The sequence below is a fragment of the Botryllus schlosseri genome, unplaced genomic scaffold (assembly GCF_051294905.1).
Source record: "Botryllus schlosseri isolate E-star unplaced genomic scaffold, Bs_hap1 Bs20a, whole genome shotgun sequence".
Classification (NCBI taxonomy): Eukaryota; Metazoa; Chordata; class Ascidiacea; order Stolidobranchia; family Styelidae; genus Botryllus; species Botryllus schlosseri.
Window position 1 is genome coordinate 174,416 of NW_027648629.1, and position 23,751 is coordinate 198,166.

Below are 23,751 nucleotides of genomic sequence, written 5' to 3' on the forward strand. Positions count from 1 at the left end.
TTCATAAATTTTCATACCCCCCAAAATGGCTAAATCTGCCAATATCTCCTAAACTACAATAGCCAGGAATACGCCGATAGGCTCATTCGATGTAACTTTTGAATTGCTACTATCTGGTAGCAGAGTTGTAACTGTAGGCCCTCGGGAACATAGAGAAATCTTGGTGGAATTGAACTTTTCATAAATTTTCATACCCCCCAAAATGGCTAAATCTGCCAATATCTCCTAAACTACAATAGCCAGGAATACGCCGATAGGCTCATTCGATGTAACTTTTGAATTGCTACAATCTGGTAGCAGAGTTGTAACTGTAGGCCCTCGGGAACATAGAGAAATCTTGGTGGAATTGAACTTTTCATAAATTTTCATACCCCATAAAATGGCTAAATCTGCCAATATCTCCTAAACTACGATAGCCAGGAATACGCCGATAGGCTCATTCGATGTAACTTTTGAATTGCTACAATCTGGTAGCAGAGTTGTAACTGTAGGCCCTCGGGAACATAGAGAAATCTTGGTGGAATTGAACTTTTCATAAATTTTCATACCCCCCAAAATGGCTAAATCTGCCAATATCTCCTAAACTACAATAGCCAGGAATACGCCGATAGGCTCATTCGATGTAACTTTTGAATTGCTACAATCTGGTAGCAGAGTTGTAACTGTAGGCCCTCGGGAACATAGAGAAATCTTGGTGGAATTGAACTTTTCATAAATTTTCATACCCCCCAAAATGGCTAAATCTGCCAATATCTCCTAAACTACAATAGCCAGGAATACGCCGATAGGCTCATTCGATGTAACTTTTGAATTGCTACAATCTGGGAGCAGAGTTGTAACTGTAGGCCCTCGGCAACATAGAGAAATCTTGGTGGAATTGAACTTTTCATAAATTTTCATACCCCCCAAAATGGCTAAATCTGCCAATTTCTCCTAAACTACAATAGCCAGGAATACGCCGATAGGCTCATTCGATGTAACTTTTGAATTGCTACAATCTGGTAGCAGAGTTGTAACTGTAGGCCCTCGGGAACATAGAGAAATCTTGGTGGAATTGAACTTTTCATAAATTTTCATACCCCCCAAAATGGCTAAATCTGCCAATATCTCCTAAACTACAATAGCCAGGAATACGCCGATAGGCTCATTCGATGTAACTTTTGAATTGCTACAATCTGGGAGCAGAGTTGTAACTGTAGGCCCTCGGCAACATAGAGAAATCTTGGTGGAATTGAACTTTTCATAAATTTTCATACCCCCCAAAATGGCTAAATCTGCCAATATCTCCTAAACTACAATAGCCAGGAATACGCCGATAGGCTCATTCGATGTAACTTTTGAATTGCTACAATCTGGTAGCAGAGTTGTAACTGTAGGCCCTCGGGAACATAGAGAAATCTTGGTGGAATTGAACTTTTCATAAATTTTCATACCCCCCAAAATGGCTAAATCTGCCAATATCTCCTAAACTACAATAGCCAGGAATACGCCGATAGGCTCATTCGATGTAACTTTTGAATTGCTACAATCTGGTAGCAGAGTTGTAACTGTAGGTCCTCGGAAACATAGAGAAATCTTGGTGGAATTGAACTTTTCATAAATTTTCATACCCCCCAAAATGGCTAAATCTGCCAATATCTCCTAAACTACAATAGCCAGGAATACGCCGATAGGCTCATTCGATGTAACTTTTGAATTGCTACAATCTAGTAGCAGAGTTGTAACTGTAGGCCCTCGGGAACATAGAGAAATCTTGGTGGAATTGAACTTTTCATAAATTTTCATACCCCCTAAAATGGCTAAATCTGCCAATATCTCCTAAACTACAATAGCCAGGAATACGCCGATAGGCTCATTCGATGTAACTTTTGAATTGCTACAATCTGGTAGCAGAGTTGTAACTGTAGGCCCTCGGGAACATAGAGAAATTTTGGTGGAATTGAACTTTTCATAAATTTTCATACCCCCCAAAATGGCTAAATCTGCCAATATCTCCTAAACTACAATAGCCAGGAATACGCCGATAGGCTCATTCGATGTAACTTTTGAATTGCTACAATCTGGTAGCAGAGTTGTAACTGTAGGCCCTCGGGAACATAGAGAAATCTTGGTGGAATTGAACTTTTCATAAATTTTCATACCCCCCAATATGGCTAAATCTGCCAATATCTCCTAAACTACAATAGCCAGGAATACGCCGATAGGCTCATTCGATGTAACTTTTGAATCGCTACAATCTGGTAGCAGAGTTGTAACTGTAGGCCCTCGGGAACATAGAGAAATCTTGGTGGAATTGAACTTTTCATAAATTTTCATACCCCCCAAAATGGCTAAATCTGCCAATATCTCCTAAACTACAATTGCCAGAAATACGCCGATAGGCTCATTCGATGTAACTTTTGAATTGCTACAATCTGGTAGCAGAGTTGTAACTGTAGGCCATCGGGAACATGGAGAAATATTGGAGGAATTGAACTTTTCATAAATTTTCATACCCCCCAAAATGGCTAAATCTGCCAATATCTCCTAAACTACAATAGCCAGGAATACGCCGATAGGCTCATTCGATTTAACTTTTGAATTGCTACAATCTGGTAGCAGAGTTGTAACTGTAGGCCCTCGTGAACATAGAGAAATCTTGGTGGAATTGAACTTTTCATAAATTTTCATACCCCCCAAAATGGCTAAATCTGCCAATATCTCCTAAACTACAATAGCCAGGAATACGCCGATAGGCTCATTCGATGTAACTTTTGAATTGCTACAATCTGGTAGCAGAGTTGTAACTGTAGGCCCTCGGGAACATAGAGAAATCTTGGTGGAATTGAACTTTTCATAAATTTTCATACCCCGCAAAATGGCTAAATCTGCCAATATCTCCTAAACTACAATAGCCAGGAATACGCCGATAGGCTCATTCGATGTAACTTTTGAATTGCTACAATCTGGGAGCAGAGTTGTAACTGTAGGCCCTCGGCAACATAGAGAAATCTTGGTGGAATTGAACTTTTCATAAATTTTAATACCCCCCAAAATGGCTAAATCTGCCAATATCTCCTAAACTACAATAGCCAGGAATACGCCGATAGGCTCATTCGATGTAACTTTTGAATTGCTACAATCTGGTAGCAGAGTTGTAACTGTAGGCCCTCGGGAACATAGAGAAATCTTGGTGGAATTGAACTTTTCATAAATTTTCATACCCCCCAAAATGGCTAAATCTGCCAATATCTCCTAAACTACAATAGCCAGGAATACGCCGATAGGCTCATTCGATGTAACTTTTGAATTGCTACAATCTGGTAGCAGAGTTGTAACTGTAGGCCCTCGGGAACATAGAGAAATCTTGGTGGAATTGAACTTTTCATAAATTTTCATACCCCCCAAAATGGCTAAATCTGCCAATATCTCCTAAACTACGATAGCAAGGAATACGCCGATAGGCTCATTCGATGTAACTTTTGAATTGCTACAATCTGGTAGCAGAGTTGTAACTGTAGGCCCTCGGGAACATAGAGAAATCTTGGTGGAATTGAACTTTTCATAAATTTTCATACCCCATAAAATGGCTAAATCTGCCAATATCTCCTAAACTACGATAGCCAGGAATACGCCGATAGGCTCATTCGATGTAACTTTTGAATTGCTACAATCTGGTAGCAGAGTTGTAACTGTAGGCCCTCGGGAACATAGAGAAATCTTGGTGGAATTGAACTTTTCATAAATTTTCATACCCCCCAAAATGGCTAAATCTGCCAATATCTCCTAAACTACAATAGCCAGGAATACGCCGATAGGCTCATTCGATGTAACTTTTGAATTGCTACAATCTGGTAGCAGAGTTGTAACTGTAGGCCCTCGGGAACATAGAGAAATCTTGGTGGAATTGAACTTTTCATAAATTTTCATACCCCCCAAAATGGCTAAATCTGCCAATATCTCCTAAACTACAATAGCCAGGAATACGCCGATAGGCTCATTCGATGTAACTTTTGAATTGCTGCAATCTGGGAGCAGAGTTGTAACTGTAGGCCCTCGGCAACATAGAGAAATCTTGGTGGAATTGAACTTTTCATAAATTTTCATACCCCCCAAAATGGCTAAATCTGCCAATATCTCCTAAACTACAATAGCCAGGAATACGCCGAAAGGCTCATTCGATGTAACTTTTGAATTGCTACAATCTGGTAGCAGAGTTGTAACTGTAGGCCCTCGGGAACATAGAGAAATCTTGGTGGAATTGAACTTTTCATAAATTTTCATACCCCCCAAAATGGCTAAATCTGCCAATATCTCCTAAACTACAATAGCCAGGAATACGCCGATAGGCTCATTCGATGTAACTTTTGAATTGCTACAATCTGGGAGCAGAGTTGTAACTGTAGGCCCTCGGCAACATAGAGAAATCTTGGTGGAATTGAACTTTTCATAAATTTTCATACCCCCCAAAATGGCTAAATCTGCCAATATCTCCTAAACTACAATAGCCAGGAATACGCCGATAGGCTCATTCGATGTAACTTTTGAATTGCTACAATCTGGTAGCAGAGTTGTAACTGTAGGCCCTCGGGAACATAGAGAAATCTTGGTGGAATTGAACTTTTCATAAATTTTCATACCCCCCAAAATGGCTAAATCTGCCAATATCTCCTAAACTACAATAGCCAGGAATACGCCGATAGGCTCATTCGATGTAACTTTTGAATTGCTACAATCTGGTAGCAGAGTTGTAACTGTAGGCCCTCGGGAACATAGAGAAATCTTGGTGGAATTGAACTTTTCATAAATTTTCATACCCCCCAAAATGGCTAAATCTGCCAATATCTCCTAAACTACAATAGCCAGGAATACGCCGATAGGCTCATTCGATGTTACTTTTGAATTGCTACAATCTGGGAGCAGAGTTGTAACTGTAGGCCCTCGGCAACATAGAGAAATCTTGGTGGAATTGAACTTTTCATAAATTTTCATACCCCCCAAAATGGCTAAATCTGCCAATATCTCCTAAACTACAATAGCCAGGAATACGCCGATAGGCTCATTCGATGTAACTTTTGAATTGCTACAATCTGGTAGCAGAGTTGTAACTGTAGGCCCTCGGGAACATAGAGAAATCTTGGTGGAATTGAACTTTTCATAAATTTTCATACCCCCCAAAATGGCTAAATCTGCCAATATCTCCTAAACTACAATAGCCAGGAATACGCCGATAGGCTCATTCGATGTAACTTTTGAATTGCTACAATCTGGTAGCAGAGTTGTAACTGTAGGCCCTCGGGAACATAGAGAAATCTTGGTGGAATTGAACTTTTCATAAATTTTCATACCCCCCAAAATGGCTAAATCTGCCAATATCTCCTAAACTACAATAGCAAGGAATACGCCGATAGGCTCATTCGATGTAACTTTTGAATTGCTACAATCTGGTAGCAGAGTTGTAACTGTAGGCCCTCGGGAACATAGAGAAATCTTGGTGGAATTGAACTTTTCATAAATTTTCATACCCCATAAAATGGCTAAATCTGCCAATATCTCCTAAACTACGATAGCCAGGAATACGCCGATAGGCTCATTCGATGTAACTTTTGAATTGCTACAATCTGGTAGCAGAGTTGTAACTGTAGGCCCTCGGGAACATAGAGAAATCTTGGTGGAATTGAACTTTTCATAAATTTTCATACCCCCCAAAATGGCTAAATCTGCCAATATCTCCTAAACTACAATAGCCAGGAATACGCCGATAGGCTCATTCGATGTAACTTTTGAATTGCTACAATCTGGTAGCAGAGTTGTAACTGTAGGCCCTCGGGAACATAGAGAAATCTTGGTGGAATTGAACTTTTCATAAATTTTCATACCCCCCAAAATGGCTAAATCTGCCAATATCTCCTAAACTACAATAGCCAGGAATACGCCGATAGGCTCATTCGATGTAACTTTTGAATTGCTACAATCTGGGAGCAGAGTTGTAACTGTAGGCCCTCGGCAACATAGAGAAATCTTGGTGGAATTGAACTTTTCATAAATTTTCATACCCCCCAAAATGGCTAAATCTGCCAATATCTCCTAAACTACAATAGCCAGGAATACGCCGATAGGCTCATTCGATGTAACTTTTGAATTGCTACAATCTGGTAGCAGAGTTGTAACTGTAGGCCCTCGGGAACATAGAGAAATCTTGGTGGAATTGAACTTTTCATAAATTTTCATACCCCCCAAAATGGCTAAATCTGCCAATATCTCCTAAACTACAATAGCCAGGAATACGCCGATAGGCTCATTCGATGTAACTTTTGAATTGCTACAATCTGGGAGCAGAGTTGTAACTGTAGGCCCTCGGCAACATAGAGAAATCTTGGTGGAATTGAACTTTTCATAAATTTTCATACCCCCCAAAATGGCTAAATCTGCCAATATCTCCTAAACTACAATAGCCAGGAATACGCCGATAGGCTCATTCGATGTAACTTTTGAATTGCTACAATCTGGTAGCAGAGTTGTAACTGTAGGCCCTCGGGAACATAGAGAAATCTTGGTGGAATTGAACTTTTCATAAATTTTCATACCCCCCAAAATGGCTAAATCTGCCAATATCTCCTAAACTACAATAGCCAGGAATACGCCGATAGGCTCATTCGATGTAACTTTTGAATTGCTACAATCTGGTAGCAGAGTTGTAACTGTAGGTCCTCGGAAACATAGAGAAATCTTGGTGGAATTGAACTTTTCATAAATTTTCATACCCCCCAAAATGGCTAAATCTGCCAATATCTCCTAAACTACAATAGCCAGGAATACGCCGATAGGCTCATTCGATGTAACTTTTGAATTGCTACAATCTGGTAGCAGAGTTGTAACTGTAGGCCCTCGGGAACATAGAGAAATCTTGGTGGAATTGAACTTTTCATAAATTTTCATACCCCCTAAAATGGCTAAATCTGCCAATATCTCCTAAACTACAATAGCCAGGAATACGCCGATAGGCTCATTCGATGTAACTTTTGAATTGCTACAATCTGGTAGCAGAGTTGTAACTGTAGGCCCTCGGGAACATAGAGAAATCTTGGTGGAATTGAACTTTTCATAAATTTTCATACCCCCCAAAATGGCTAAATCTGCCAATATCTCCTAAACTACAATAGCCAGGAATACGCCGATAGGCTCATTCGATGTAACTTTTGAATTGCTACAATCTGGTAGCAGAGTTGTAACTGTAGGCCCTCGGGAACATAGAGAAATATTGGTGGAATTGAACTTTTCATTAATTTTCATACCCCCCAAAATGGCTAAATCTGTCAATATCTCCTAAATTACAATAGCCAGGAATACGCCGATAGGCTAATTCGATGTAACTGTTGAATTGCTACAATCTGCTAGCAGAGTTGTAACTGTAGGCCCTCGGGAACATAGAGAAATCTTGGTGGAATTGAACTTTTCATAAATTTTCATACCCCCCAAAATGGCTAAATCTGCCAATATCTCCTAAACTACAATAGCCAGGAATACGCCGATAGGCTCATTCGATGTAACTTTTGAATTGCTACAATCTGGTAGCAGAGTTGTAACTGTAGGCCCTCGGGAACATCGAGAAATCTTGGTGGAATTGAACTTTTCATAAATTTTCATGCCCCCCAAAATGGCTAAATCTGCCAATATCTCCTAAACTACAATAGCCAGGAATACGCCGATAGGCTCATTCGATGTAACTTTTGAATTGCTACAATCTGGTAGCAGAGTTGTAACTCTAGGCCCTCGTGAACATAGAGAAATCTTGGTGGAATTGAACTTTTCATTAATTTTCATACCCCCCAAAATGGCTAAATCTGCCAATATCTCCTAAACTACAATCGCCAGGAATACGCCGATAGACTCATTCGATGTAATTTTTGAATTGCTACAATCTGGTAGCAGAGTTGTAACTGTAGGCCCTCGGGAACATAGAGAAATCTTGGTGGAATTGAACTTTTCATAAATTTTCATACCCCCCAAAATGGCTAAATCTGCCAATATCTCCTAAACTACAATAGCCAGGAATACGCCGATAGGCTCATTCGATGTAACTTTTGAATTGCTACAATCTGGTAGCAGAGTTGTAACTGTAGGCCCTCGGGAACATAGAGAAATCTTGGTGGAATTGAACTTTTCATAAATTTTCATACCCCCTAAAATGGCTAAATCTGCCAATATCTCCTAAACTACAATAGCCAGGAATACGCCGATAGGCTCATTCGATGTAACTTTTGAATTGCTACAATCTGGTAGCAGAGTTGTAACTGTAGGCCCTCGGGAACATAGAGAAATTTTGGTGGAATTGAACTTTTCATAAATTTTCATACCCCCCAAAATAGCTAAATCTGCCAATATCTCCTAAACTACAATAGCCAGGAATACGCCGATAGGCTCATTCGATGTAACTTTTGAATTGCTACAATCTGGTAGCAGAGTTGTAACTGTAGGCCCTCGGGAACATAGAGAAATCTTGGTGGAATTGAACTTTTCATAAATTTTCATACCCCCCAAAATGGCTAAATCTGTCAATATCTCCTAAATTACAATAGCCAGGAATACGCCGATAGGCTAATTCGATGTAACTTTTGAATTGCTACAATCTGCTAGCAGAGTTGTAACTGTAAGCCCTCGGGAACATAGAGAAATCTTGGTGGAATTGAACTTTTCATAAATTTTCATACCCCCCAAAATGGCTAAATCTGCCAATATCTCCTAAACTACAATAGCCAGGAATACGCCGATAGGCTCATTCGATGTAACTTTTGAATTGCTACAATCTGGTAGCAGAGTTTTAACTGTAGGCCCTCGGGAACATCGAGAAATCTTGGTGGAATTGAACTTTTCATAAATTTTCATACCCCCCAAAATGACTAAATCTGCCAATATCTCCTAAACTACAATAGCCAGGAATACGCCGATAGGCTCATTCGATGTAACTTTTGAATTGCTACAATCTGGTAGCAGAGTTGTAACTGTAGGCCCTCGTGAACATAGAGAAATCTTGGTGGAATTGAACTTTTCATTAATTTTCATACCCCCCAAAATGGCTAAATCTGCCAATATCTCCTAAACTACAATCGCCAGGAATACGCCGATAGACTCATTCGATGTAATTTTTGAATTGCTACAATCTGGTAGCAGAGTTATAACTGTAGGCCCTTGGGAACATAGAGAAATCTTGGTGGAATTGAACTTTTCATAAATTTTCATACCCCCCAAAATGGCTAAATCTGCCAATATCTCCTAAACTACAATAGCCAGGAATACGCCGATAGGCTCATTCGATGTAACTTTTGAATTGCTACAATCTGGTAGCAGAGTTGTAACTGTAGGCCCTCGGGAACATAGAGAAATCTTGGTGGAATTGAACTTTTCATAAATTTTCATACCCCCCAAAATGGCTAAATCTGCTAATATCTCCTAAACTACAATAGCCAGGAATACGCCGATAGGCTCATTCGATGTAACTTTTGAATTGCTACAATCTGGTAGCAGAGTTGTAACTGTAGGTCCTCGGAAACATAGAGATATCTTGGTGGAATTGAACTTTTCATAAATTTTCATACCCCCCAAAATGGCTAAATCTGCCAATATCTCCTAAACTACAATAGCCAGGAATACGCCGATAGGCTTATTCGTTGTAACTTTTGAATTGCTACAATCTGGTAGCAGAGTTGTAACTGTAGGCCCTCGGGAACATAGAGAAATCTTGGTGGAATTGAACTTTTCATAAATTTTCATACCCCCTAAAATGGCTAAATCTGCCAATATCTCCTAAACTACAATAGCCAGGAATACGCCAATAGGCTCATTAGATGTAACTTTTGAATTGCTACAATCTGGTAGCAGAGTTGTAACTGTAGGCCCTCGGGAACATAGAGAAATTTTGGTGGAATTGAACTTTTCATAAATTTTCATACCCCCCAAAATGGCTAAATCTGCCAATATCTCCTAAACTACGATAGCCAGGAATACGCCGATAGGCTCATTCGATGTAACTTTTGAATTGCTACAATCTGGTAGCAGAGTTGTAACTGTAGGCCCTCGGGAACATAGAGAAATCTTGGTGGATTTGAACTTTTCATAAATTTTCATACCCCCCAAAATGGCTAAATCTGCCAATATCTCCTAAACTACAATAGCCAGGAATACGCCGATAGGCTCATTCGATGTAACTTTTGAATTGCTACAATCTGGTAGCAGAGTTGTAACTGTAGGCCCTCGGGAACATAGAGAAATCTTGGTGGAATTGAACTTTTCATAAATTTTCATACCCCCCAAAATGGCTAAATCTGTCAATATCTCCTAAATTACAATAGCCAGGAATACGCCGATAGGCTCATTCGATGTAACTTTTGAATTGCTACAATCTGGTAGCAGAGTTGTAACTGTAGGCCCTCGTGAACATAGAGAAATCTTGGTGGAATTGAACTTTTCATTAATTTTCATACCCCCCAAAATGGCTAAATCTGCCAATATCTCCTAAACTACAATCGCCAGGAATACGCCGATAGACTCATTCGATGTAATTTTTGAATTGCTACAATCTGGTAGCAGAGTTGTAACTGTAGGCCCTCGGGAACATAGAGAAATCTTGGTGGAATTGAACTTTTCATAAATTTTCATACCCCCCAAAATGGCTAAATCTGCCAATATCTCCTAAACTACAATAGCCAGGAATACGCCGATAGGCTCATTCGATGTAACTTTTGAATTGCTACAATCTGGTAGCAGAGTTGTAACTGTAGGCCCTCGGGAACATCGAGAAATCTTGGTGGAATTGAACTTTTCATAAATTTTCATACCCCCCAAAATGGCTAAATCTGCCAATATCTCCTAAACTACAATAGCCAGGTATACGCCGATAGGCTCATTCGATGTAACTTTTGAATTGCTACAATCTGGTAGCAGAGTTGTAACTGTAGGCCCTCGGGAACATCGAGAAATCTTGGTGGAATTGAACTTTTCATAAATTTTCATACCCCCCAAAATGGCTAAATCTGCCAATATCTCCTAAACTACAATAGCCAGGAATACGCCGATAGGCTCATTCGATGTAACTTTTGAATTGCTACAATCTGGTAGCAGAGTTGTAACTGTAGGCCCTCGTGAACATAGAGAAATCTTGGTGGAATTGAACTTTTCATAAATTTTCATACCCCCCAAAATGGCTAAATCTGTCAATATCTCCTAAATTACAATAGCCAGGAATACGCCGATAGGCTAATTCGATGTAACTTTTGAATTGCTACAATCTGCTAGCAGAGTTGTAACTGTAGGCCCTCGGGAACATACAGAAATCTTGGTGGAATTGAACTTTTCATAAATTTTCATACCCCCCAAAATGGCTAAATCTGCCAATATCTCCTAAACTACAATAGCCAGGAATGCGCCGATAGGCTCATTCGATGTAACTTTTGAATTGCTACAATCTGGTAGCAGAGTTGTAACTGTAGGCCCTCGGGAACATCGAGAAATCTTGGTGGAATTGAACTTTTCATAAATTTTCATACCCCCCAAAATGGCTAAATCTGCCAATATATCCTAAACTACAATAGCCAGGAATACGCCGATAGGCTCATTCGATGTAACTTTTGAATTGCTACAATCTGGTAGCAGAGTTGTAACTGTAGGCCCTCGTGAACATAGAGAAATCTTGGTGGAATTGAACTTTTCATTAATTTTCATACCCCCCAAAATGGCTAAATCTGCCAATATCTCCTAAACTACAATCGCCAGGAATACGCCGATAGCCTCATTCGATGTAATTTTTGAATTGCTACAATCTGGTAGCAGAGATGTAACTGTAGGCCCTCGGGAACATAGAGAAATCTTGGTGGAATTGAACTTTTCATTAATTTTCATACCCCCCAAAATGGCTAAATCTGCCAATATCTCCCAAACCACAATAGCCAGGAATACGCCGATAGGCTCCTTCGATGTAACTTTTGAATTGCTACAATCTGGTAGCAGAGTTGTAACTGTAGGCTCTCGGGAACATAGAGAAATCTTGGTGGAATTGAACTTTTCATAAATTTTCATACCCCCCAAAATGGCTAAATCTGCCAATATCTCCTAAATTACAATAGCCAGGAAAACGCCGATAGGCTCATTCGATGTAACTTTTGAATTGCTACAATCTGCTAGCAGAGTTGTAACTGTAGGCCCTCGGGAACATAGAGAAATCTTGGTGGAATTGAACTTTTCATAAATTTTCATACGCCCCAAAATGGCTAAATCTGCCAATATCTCCTAAACTACAATAGCCAGGAAAACGCCGATAGGCTCATTCGATGTAACTTTTGAATTGCTACTATCTGGTAGCAGAGTTGTAATTGTAGGCCCTCGGGAACATAGAGAAATCTTGGTGGAATTGAACTTTTCATAAATTTTCATACCCCCAAAATGGCTAAATCTGCCAATATCTCCTAAACTACAATAGCCAGGAATACGCCGATAGGCTCATTCGATGTAACTTTTGAATTGCTACAATCTGGTAGCAGAGTTGTAATTGTAGGCCCTCGGGAACATAGAGAAATCTTGGTGGAATTGAACTTTTCATAAATTTTCATACCCCCCAAAATGGCTAAATCTGCCAATATCTCCTAAACTACAATAGCCAGGAATACGCCGATAGGCTCATTCGATGTAACTTTTGAATTGCTACTATCTGGTAGCAGAGTTGTAATTGTAGGCCCTCGGGAACATAGAGAAATCTTGGTGGAATTGAACTTTTCATAAATTTTCATACCCCCCAAAATGGCTAAATCTGCCAATATCTCCTAAACTACAATAGCCAGGAATACGCCGATAGGCTCATTCGATGTAACTTTTGAATTGCTACAATCTGGTAGCAGAGTTGTAACTGTAGGTCCTCGGGAACATAAAGAAATCTTGGTGGAATTGAACTTTTCATAAATTTCCATACCCCTCAAAATGGCTAAATCTGCCAATATCTCCTAAACTACAATAGCCAGGAATACGCCAATAGGCTCATTCGATGTAACTTTTGAATTGCTACAATCTAGTAGCAGAGTTGTAACTGTAGGCCCTCGGGAACATAGAGAAATCTTGGTGGAATTGAACTTTTCATAAATTTTCATACCCCCCAAAATGGCTAAATCTGCCAATATCTCCTAAACTACAATAGCCAGGAATACGCCGATAGGCTCATTCGATGTAACTTTTGAATTGCTACAATCTGGTAGCAGAGTTGTAACTGTAGGCCCTCGGGAACATAGAGAAATCTTGGTGGAATTGAACTTTTCATAAATTTTCATACCCCCCAAAATGGCTAAATCTGCCAATATCTCCTAAATTACAATAGCCAGGAATACGCCGATAGGCTCATTCGATGTAACTTTTGAATTGCTACAATCTGCTAGCTGAGTTGTAACTGTAGGCCCTCGGGAACATAGAGAAATCTTGGTGGAATTGAACTTTTCATAAATTTTCATACCCCCCAAAATGGCTAAATCTGCCAATATCTCCTAAATTACAATAGCCAGGAATACGCCGATAGGCTCATTCGATGTAACTTTTGAATTGCTACAATCTGCTAGCAGAGTTGTAACTGTAGGCCCTCGGGAACATAGAGAAATCTTGGTGGAATTGAACTTTTCATAAATTTTCATACCCCCCAAAATGGCTAAATCTGCCAATATCTCCTAAACTACAATAGCCAGGAATACGCCGATAGGCTCATTCGATGTAACTTTTGAATTGCTCCAATCTGGTAGCAGAGTTGTAACTGTAGGCCCTCGGGAACATGGAGAAATCTTGGTGGAATTGAACTTTTCATAAATTTTCATACGCCCCAAAATGGCTAAATCTGCCAATATCTCCTAAACTACAATAGCCAGGAATACGCCGATAGGCTCCTTCGATGTAACTTTTGAATTGCTACAATCTGGTAGCAGAGTTGTAACTGTAGGCTCTCGGGAACATAGAGAAATCTTGGTGGAATTGAACTTTTTATAAATTTTCATACCCCCCAAAATGGCTAAATCTGCCAATATCTCCTAAATTACAATAGCCAGGAAAACGCCGATAGGCTCAATCGATGTAACTTTTGAATTGCTACAATCTGCTAGCAGAGTTGTAACTGTAGGCCCTCGGGAACATAGAGAAATCTTGGTGGAATTGAACTTTTCATAAATTTTAATACGCCCCAAAATGGCTAAATCTGCCAATATCTCTTAAGCTACAATAGCCAGGAAAACGCCGATAGGCTCATTCGATGTAACTTTTGAATTGCTACTATCTGGTAGCAGAGTTGTAATTGTAGGCCCTCGGGAACATAGAGAAATCTTGGTGGAATTGAACTTTTCATAAATTTTCATACCCCCCAAAATGGCTAAATCTGCCAATATCTCCTAAACTACAATAGCCAGGAATACGCCGATAGGCTCATTCGATGTAACTTTTGAATTGCTACAATCTGGTAGCAGAGTTGTAACTGTAGGTCCTCGGGAACATAAAGAAATCTTGGTGGAATTGAACTTTTCATAAATTTCCATACCCCCCAAAATGGCTAAATCTGCCAATATCTCCTAAACTACAATAGCCAGGAATACGCCGATAGGCTCATTCGATGTAACTTTTGAATTGCTACAATCTGGTAGCAGAGTTGTAACTGTAGGCCCTCGGGAACATAGAGAAATCTTGGTGGAATTGAACTTTTCATAAATTTTCATACCCCCCAAAATGGCTAAATCTGCCAATATCTCCTAAACTACAATAGCCAGGAATACGCCGATAGGCTCATTCGATGTAACTTTTGAATTGCTACAATCTGGTAGCCGAGTTGTAACTGTAGGCCCTCGGGAACATAGAGAAATCTTGGTGGAATTGAACTTTTCATAAATTTTCATACCCCCCAAAATGGCTAAATCTGCCAATATCTCCTAAATTACAATAGCCAGGAATACGCCGATAGGCTCATTCGATGTAACTTTTGAATTGCTACAATCTGCTAGCAGAGTTGTAACTGTAGGCCCTCGGGAACATAGAGAAATCTTGGTGGAATTGAACTTTTCATAAATTTTCATACCCCAAAAATGGCTAAATCTGCCAATATCTCCTAAATTACAATAGCCAGGAATACGCCGATAGGCTCATTCGATGTAACTTTTGAATTGCTACAATCTGCTAGCAGAGTTGTAACTGTAGGCCCTCGGGAACATAGAGAAATCTTGGTGGAATTGAACTTTTCATAAATTTTCATACCCCCCAAAATGGCTAAATCTGCCAATATCTCCTAAACTACAATAGCCAGGAATACGCCGATAGGCTCCTTCGATGTAACTTTTGAATTGCTACAATCTGGTAGCAGAGTTGTAACTGTAGGCTCTCGGGAACATAGAGAAATCTTGGTGGAATTGAACTTTTTATAAATTTTCATACCCCCCAAAATGGCTAAATCTGCCAATATCTCCTAAATTACAATAGCCAGGAAAACGCCGATAGGCTCAATCGATGTAACTTTTGAATTGCTACAATCTGCTAGCAGAGTTGTAACTGTAGGCCCTCGGGAACATAGAGAAATCTTGGTGGAATTGAACTTTTCATAAATTTTCATACGCCCCAAAATGGCTAAATCTGCCAATATCTCTTAAGCTACAATAGCCAGGAAAACGCCGATAGGCTCATTCGATGTAACTTTTGAATTGCTACTATCTGGTAGCAGAGTTGTAATTGTAGGCCCTCGGGAACATAGAGAAATCTTGGTGGAATTGAACTTTTCATAAATTTTCATACCCCCCAAAATGGCTAAATCTGCCAATATCTCCTAAACTACAATAGCCAGGAATACGCCGATAGGCTCATTCGATGTAACTTTTGAATTGCTACAATCTGGTAGCAGAGTTGTAACTGTAGGTCCTCGGGAACATAAAGAAATCTTGGTGGAATTGAACTTTTCATAAATTTCCATACCCCCCAAAATGGCTAAATCTGCCAATATCTCCTAAACTACAATAGCCAGGAATACGCCGATAGGCTCATTCGATGTAACTTTTGAATTGCTACAATCTGGTAGCAGAGTTGTAACTGTAGGCCCTCGGGAACATAGAGAAATCTTGGTGGAATTGAACTTTTCATAAATTTTCATACCCCCCAAAATGGCTAAATCTGCCAATATCTCCTAAACTACAATAGCCAGGAATACGCCGATAGGCTCATTCGATGTAACTTTTGAATTGCTACAATCTGGTAGCCGAGTTGTAACTGTAGGCCCTCGGGAACATAGAGAAATCTTGGTGGAATTGAACTTTTCATAAATTTTCATACCCCCCAAAATGGCTAAATCTGCCAATATCTCCTAAATTACAATAGCCAGGAATACGCCGATAGGCTCATTCGATGTAACTTTTGAATTGCTACAATCTGCTAGCAGAGTTGTAACTGTAGGCCCTCGGGAACATAGAGAAATCTTGGTGGAATTGAACTTTTCATAAATTTTCATACGCCCCAAAATGGCTAAATCTGCCAATATCTCTTAAGCTACAATAGCCAGGAAAACGCCGATAGGCTCATTCGATGTAACTTTTGAATTGCTACTATCTGGTAGCAGAGTTGTAATTGTAGGCCCTCGGGAACATAGAGAAATCTTGGTGGAATTGAACTTTTCATAAATTTTCATACCCCCCAAAATGGCTAAATCTGCCAATATCTCCTAAATTACAATAGCCAGGAAAACGCCGATAGGCTCAATCGATGTAACTTTTGAATTGCTACAATCTGCTAGCAGAGTTGTAACTGTAGGCCCTCGGGAACATAGAGAAATCTTGGTGGAATTGAACTTTTCATAAATTTTCATACGCCCCAAAATGGCTAAATCTGCCAATATCTCTTAAGCTACAATAGCCAGGAAAACGCCGATAGGCTCATTCGATGTAACTTTTGAATTGCTACTATCTGGTAGCAGAGTTGTAATTGTAGGCCCTCGGGAACATAGAGAAATCTTGGTGGAATTGAACTTTTCATAAATTTTCATACCCCCCAAAATGGCTAAATCTGCCAATATCTCCTAAACTACAATAGCCAGGAATACGCCGATAGGCTCATTCGATGTAACTTTTGAATTGCTACAATCTGGTAGCAGAGTTGTAACTGTAGGTCCTCGGGAACATAAAGAAATCTTGGTGGAATTGAACTTTTCATAAATTTCCATACCCCCCAAAATGGCTAAATCTGCCAATATCTCCTAAACTACAATAGCCAGGAATACGCCGATAGGCTCATTCGATGTAACTTTTGAATTGCTACAATCTGGTAGCAGAGTTGTAACTGTAGGCCCTCGGGAACATAGAGAAATCTTGGTGGAATTGAACTTTTCATAAATTTTCATACCCCCCAAAATGGCTAAATCTGCCAATATCTCCTAAACTACAATAGCCAGGAATACGCCGATAGGCTCATTCGATGTAACTTTTGAATTGCTACAATCTGGTAGCCGAGTTGTAACTGTAGGCCCTCGGGAACATAGAGAAATCTTGGTGGAATTGAACTTTTCATAAATTTTCATACCCCCCAAAATGGCTAAATCTGCCAATATCTCCTAAATTACAATAGCCAGGAATACGCCGATAGGCTCATTCGATGTAACTTTTGAATTGCTACAATCTGCTAGCAGAGTTGTAACTGTAGGCCCTCGGGAACATAGAGAAATCTTGGTGGAATTGAACTTTTCATAAATTTTCATACCCCAAAAATGGCTAAATCTGCCAATATCTCCTAAATTACAATAGCCAGGAATACGCCGATAGGCTCATTCGATGTAACTTTTGAATTGCTACAATCTGCTAGCAGAGTTGTAACTGTAGGCCCTCGGGAACATAGAGAAATCTTGGTGGAATTGAACTTTTCATAAATTTTCATACCCCCCAAAATGGCTAAATCTGCCAATATCTCCTAAACTACAATAGCCAGGAATACGCCGATAGGCTCCTTCGATGTAACTTTTGAATTGCTACAATCTGGTAGCAGAGTTGTAACTGTAGGCTCTCGGGAACATAGAGAAATCTTGGTGGAATTGAACTTTTTATAAATTTTCATACCCCCCAAAATGGCTAAATCTGCCAATATCTCCTAAATTACAATAGCCAGGAAAACGCCGATAGGCTCAATCGATGTAACTTTTGAATTGCTACAATCTGCTAGCAGAGTTGTAACTGTAGGCCCTCGGGAACATAGAGAAATCTTGGTGGAATTGAACTTTTCATAAATTTTCATACGCCCCAAAATGGCTAAATCTGCCAATATCTCTTAAGCTACAATAGCCAGGAAAACGCCGATAGGCTCATTCGATGTAACTTTTGAATTGCTACTATCTGGTAGCAGAGTTGTAATTGTAGGCCCTCGGGAACATAGAGAAATCTTGGTGGAATTGAACTTTTCATAAATTTTCATACCCCCCAAAATGGCTAAATCTGCCAATATCTCCTAAACTACAATAGCCAGGAATACGCCGATAGGCTCATTCGATGTAACTTTTGAATTGCTACAATCTGGTAGCAGAGTTGTAACTGTAGGTCCTCGGGAACATAAAGAAATCTTGGTGGAATTGAACTTTTCATAAATTTCCATACCCCCCAAAATGGCTAAATCTGCCAATATCTCCTAAACTACAATAGCCAGGAATACGCCGATAGGCTTATTCGATGTAACTTTTGAATTGCTACAATCTGGTAGCAGAGTTGTAACTGTAGGCCCTCGGGAACATAGAGAAATCTTGGTGGAATTGAACTTTTCATAAATTTTCATACCCCCCAAAATGGCTAAATCTGCCAATATCCCCTAAACTACAATAGCCAGGAATACGCCGATAGGCTCATTCGATGTAACTTTTGAATTGCTACAATCTGGTAGCCGAGTTGTAACTGTAGGCCCTCGGGAACATAGAGAAATCTTGGTGGAATTGAACTTTTCATAAATTTTCATACCCCCCAAAATGGCTAAATCTGCCAATATCTCCTAAATTACAATAGCCAGGAATACGCCGATAGGCTCATTCGATGTAACTTTTGAATTGCTACAATCTGCTAGCAGAGTTGTAACTGTAGGCCCTCGGGAACATAGAGAAATCTTGGTGGAATTGAACTTTTCATAAATTTTCATACCCCAAAAATGGCTAAATCTGCCAATATCTCCTAAATTACAATAGCCAGGAATACGCCGATAGGCTCATTCGCTGTAACTTTTGAATTGCTACAATCTGCTAGCAGAGTTGTAACTGTAGGCCCTCGGGAACATAGAGAAATCTTGGTGGAATTGAACTTTTCATAAATTTTCATACCCCCCAAAATGGCTAAATCTGCCAATATCTCCTAAACTACAATAGCCAGGAATACGCCGATAGGCTCATTCGATGTAACTTTTGAATTGCTCCAATCTGGTAGCAGAGTTGTAACTGTAGGCCCTCGGGAACATGGAGAAATCTTGGTGGAATTGAACTTTTCATAAATTTTCATACGCCCCAAAATGGCTAAATCTGCCAATATCTCCTAAACTGCAATAGCCAGGAAAACGCCGATAGGCTCATTCGATGTAACTTTTGAATTGCTACTATCTGGTAGCAGAGTTGTAATTGTAGGCCCTCGGGAACATAGAGAAATCTTGGTGGAATCGAACTTTTCATAAATTTTCATACCCCCCAAAATGGCTAAATCTGCCAATATCTCCTAAACTACAATAGCCAGGAATACGCCGATAGGCTCATTCGATGTAACTTTTGAATTGCTACAATCTGGTAGCAGAGTTGTAACTGTAGGTCCTCGGGAACATAGAGAAATCTTGGTGGAATTGAACTTTTCATAAATTTTCATACCCCCCAAAATGGCTAAATCTGCCAATATCTCCTAAACTACAATAGCCAGGAATACGCCGATAGGCTCATTCGATGTAACTTTTGAATTGCTACAATCTGGTAGCAGAGTTGTAACTGTAGGCCCTCGGGAACATAGAGAAATCTTGGTGGAATTGAACTTTTCATAAATTTTCATACCCCCCAAAATGGCTAAATCTGCCAATATCTCCTAAACCACAATAGCCAGGAATACGCCGATAGGCTCATTTGATGTAACTTTTGAATTGCTACAATCTGGTAGCAGAGTTGTAACTGTAGGCCATCGGGAACATAGAGAAATCATGTTGGAATCGAACTTTTCATAAATTTTCATACCCCCCAAAATGGCTAAATCTGCCAATATCTCCTAAACTACAATAGCCAGGAATACGCCGATAGGCTCATTCGATGTAACTTTTGAATTGCTACAATCTGGTAGCAGAGTTGTAACTGTAGGCCCTCGGGAACATAGAGAAATCTTGGTGGAATTGAACTTTTCATAAATTTTCATACCCCCCAAAATGGCTAAATCTGCCAATATCTCCTAAATTACAATAGCCAGGAATACGCCGATAGGCTAATTCGATGTAACTTTTGAATTGCTACAATCTGCTAGCAGAGTTGTAACTGTAGGCCCTCGGGAACATAGAGAAATCTTGGTGGAATTGAACTTTTCATAAATTTTCATACCCCCCAAAATGGCTAAATCTGCCAATATCTACTAAACTACAATAGCCAGGAATACGCCGATAGGCTCATTCGATGTAACTTTTGGATTGCTACAATCTGGTAGCAGAGTTGTAACTGTAGGCCCTCGTGAACATAGAGAAATCTTGGTGGAATTGAACTTTTCATTAATTTTCATACCCCCCAAAATGGCTAAATCTGCCAATATCTCCTAAACTACAATAGCCAGGAATACGCCGATAGGCTCATTCGATGTAACTTTTGAATTGCTACAATCTGGTAGCAGAGTTGTAACTGTAGGCCCTCGGGAACATAGAGAAATCTTGGTGGAATTGAACTTTTCATAAATTTTTATACCCCCCAAAATGGCTAAATCTGCCAATATCTCCTAAACTACAATAGCCAAGAATACGCCGATAGGCTCATTCGATGTAACTTTTGAATTGCTACAATCTGGTAGCAGAGTTGTAACTGTAGGCCCTCGGGAACATAGAGAAATCTTGGTGGAATTGAACTTTTCATAAATTTTCATACCCCCCAAAATGGCTAAATCTGCCAATATCTCCTAAACTACAATAGCCAGGAATACGCCGATAGGCTCATTCGATGTAACTTTTGAATTGCTACAATCTGGTAGCAGAGTTGTAACTGTGGGCCCTCGGGAACATAGAGAAATCTTGGTGGAATTGAACTTTTCATAAATTTTCATACCCCCAAAAATGGCTAAATCTGCCAATATCTCCTAAATTACAATAGCCAGGAATACGCCGATAGGCTAATTCGATGTAACTTTTGAATTGCTACAATCTGCTAGCAGAGTTGTAACTGTAGGCCCTCGGGAACATAGAGAAATCTTGGTGGAATTGAACTTTTCATAAATTTTCATACCCCCCAAAATGGCTAAATCTGCCAATATCTCCTAAACTACAATAGCCAGGAATACGCCGATAGGCTCATTCGATGTAACTTTTGAATTGCTACAATCTGGTAGCAGAGTTGTAACTGTAGGCCCTCGGGAACATAGAGAAATCTTGGTGGAATTGAACTTTTCATAAATTTTCATACCCCCCAAAATGGCTAAATCTGCCAATATCTCCTAAACTACAATAGCCAGGAATACGCCGATAGGCTCATTCGATGTAACTTTTGAATTGCTACAATCTGGTAGCAGAGTTGTAACTGTAGGATCTCGGGAACATAGAGAAATCTTGGTGGAATTGAACTTTTCATAAATTTTTATACCCCCCAAAATGGCTAAATCTGCCAATATCTCCTAAACTACAATAGCCAGGAATACGCCGATAGGCTCATTCGATGTAACTTTTGAATTGCTACAATCTGGTAGCAGAGTTGTAACTGTAGGCCCTCGGGAACATAGAGAAATCTTGGTGGAATTGAACTTTTCATAAATTTTCATACCCCCCAAAATGGCTAAATCTGCCAATATCTCCTAAACTACAATAGCCAGGAATACGCCGATAGGCTCATTCGATGTAACTTTTGAATTGCTACAATCTGCTAGCAGAGTTGTAACTGTAGGCCCTCGTGAACATAGAGAAATCTTGGTGGAATTGAACTTTTCATTAATTTTCATACCCCCCAAAATGGCTAAATCTGCCAATATCTCCTAAACTACAATAGCCAGGAATACGCCGATAGGCTTATTCGATGTAACTTTTGAATTGCTACAATCTGGTAGCAGAGTTGTAACTGTAGGCCCTCGGGAACATAGAGAAATCTTGGTGGAATTGAACTTTTCATAAATTTTCATACCCCCCAAAATGGCTAAATCTGATAATATCTCCTAAACTACAATAGCCAGGAATACGCCGATAGGCTCATTCGATGTAACTTTTGAATTGCTACAATCTGGTAGCAGAGTTGTAACTGTAGGCCCTCGGGAACATAGAGAAATCTTGGTGGAATTGAACTTTTCATAAATTTTCATACCCCCCAAAATGGCTAAATCTGCCAATATCTCCTAAACTACAATAGCCAGGAATACGCCGATAGGCTCATTCGATGTAACTTTTGAATTGCTACAATCTGGTAGGAGAGTTGTAACTGTAGGCCCTCGGGAACATAGAGAAATCTTGGTGGAATTGAACTTTTCATAAATTTTCATACCCCCCAAAATGGCTAAATCTGCCAATATCTCCTAAATTACAATAGCCAGGAATACGCCGATAGGCTAATTCTATGTAACTTTTGAATTGCTACAATCTGCTAGCAGAGTTGTAATTGTAGGCCCTCGGGAACATAGAGAAATCTTGGTGGAATTGAACTTTTCATAAATTTTCATACCCCCCAAAATGGCTAAATCTGCCAATATCTCCTAAACTACAATAGCCAGTAATACGCCGATAGGCTCATTCGATGTAACTTTTGGATTACTACGATCTGGTAGCAGAGTTGTAACTGTAGGCCCTCGTGAACATAGAGAAATCTTGGTGGAATTGAACTTTTCATTAATTTTCATAGCCCCCAAAATGGCTAAATCTGCCAATATCTCCTAAACTACAATAGCCAGGAATACGCCGATAGGCTCATTCGATGTAACTTTTGAATTGCTACAATCTGGTAGCAGAGTTGTAACTGTAGGCCCTCGGGAACATAGAGAAATCTTTGTGGAATTGAACTTTTCATAAATTTTCATACCCCCCAAAATGGCTAAATCTGCCAATATCTCCTAAACTACAATAGCCAGGAATACGCCGATAGGCTCATTCGATGTAACTTTCGAATTGCTACAATCTGGTAGCAGAGTTGTAACTGTAGGCCCTCGGGAACATAGAGAAATCTTGGTGGAATTGAACTTTTCATAAATTTTCATACCCCCCAAAATGGCTAAATCTGATATTATCTCCTAAACTACAATAGCCAGGAATACGCCGCTAGGCTCATTCGATGTAACTTTTGAATTGCTACAATCTGGTAGCAGAGTTGTAACTGTAGGCCCTCGGGAACATAGAGAAATCTTGGTGGAATTGAAGTTTTCATAAATTTTCATACCCCCAAAAATGGCTAAATCTGCCAATATCTCCTAAACTACAATAGCCAGGAATACGCCGATAGGCTCATTCGATGTAACTTTTGAATTGCTACAATCTGGTAGCAGAGTTGTAACTGTAGGCCCTCGGGAACATAGAGAAATCTTGGTGGAATTGAACTTTTCATAAATTTTCATACCCCCCAAAATGGCTAAATCT

The 23,751-nt window shown here is 39.7% G+C and overlaps 2 long non-coding RNA genes across 2 annotated transcripts in view; both read left to right on the forward strand.

Annotated features, from left to right (window-relative positions):
- The window catches only part of LOC145459873 (uncharacterized), a 329,624-nt gene that overhangs the window by 133,743 nt on the left and 172,130 nt on the right, over positions 1-23,751 (forward strand). The gene's annotated exons all lie outside the window — the stretch shown is intronic.
- On the forward strand, positions 8,027-23,555 carry LOC145459872 (uncharacterized). The gene is made up of 2 exons (XR_013921580.1): positions 8,027-11,809; positions 22,601-23,555. It is a non-coding gene; the product is annotated as an uncharacterized LOC145459872 (long non-coding RNA).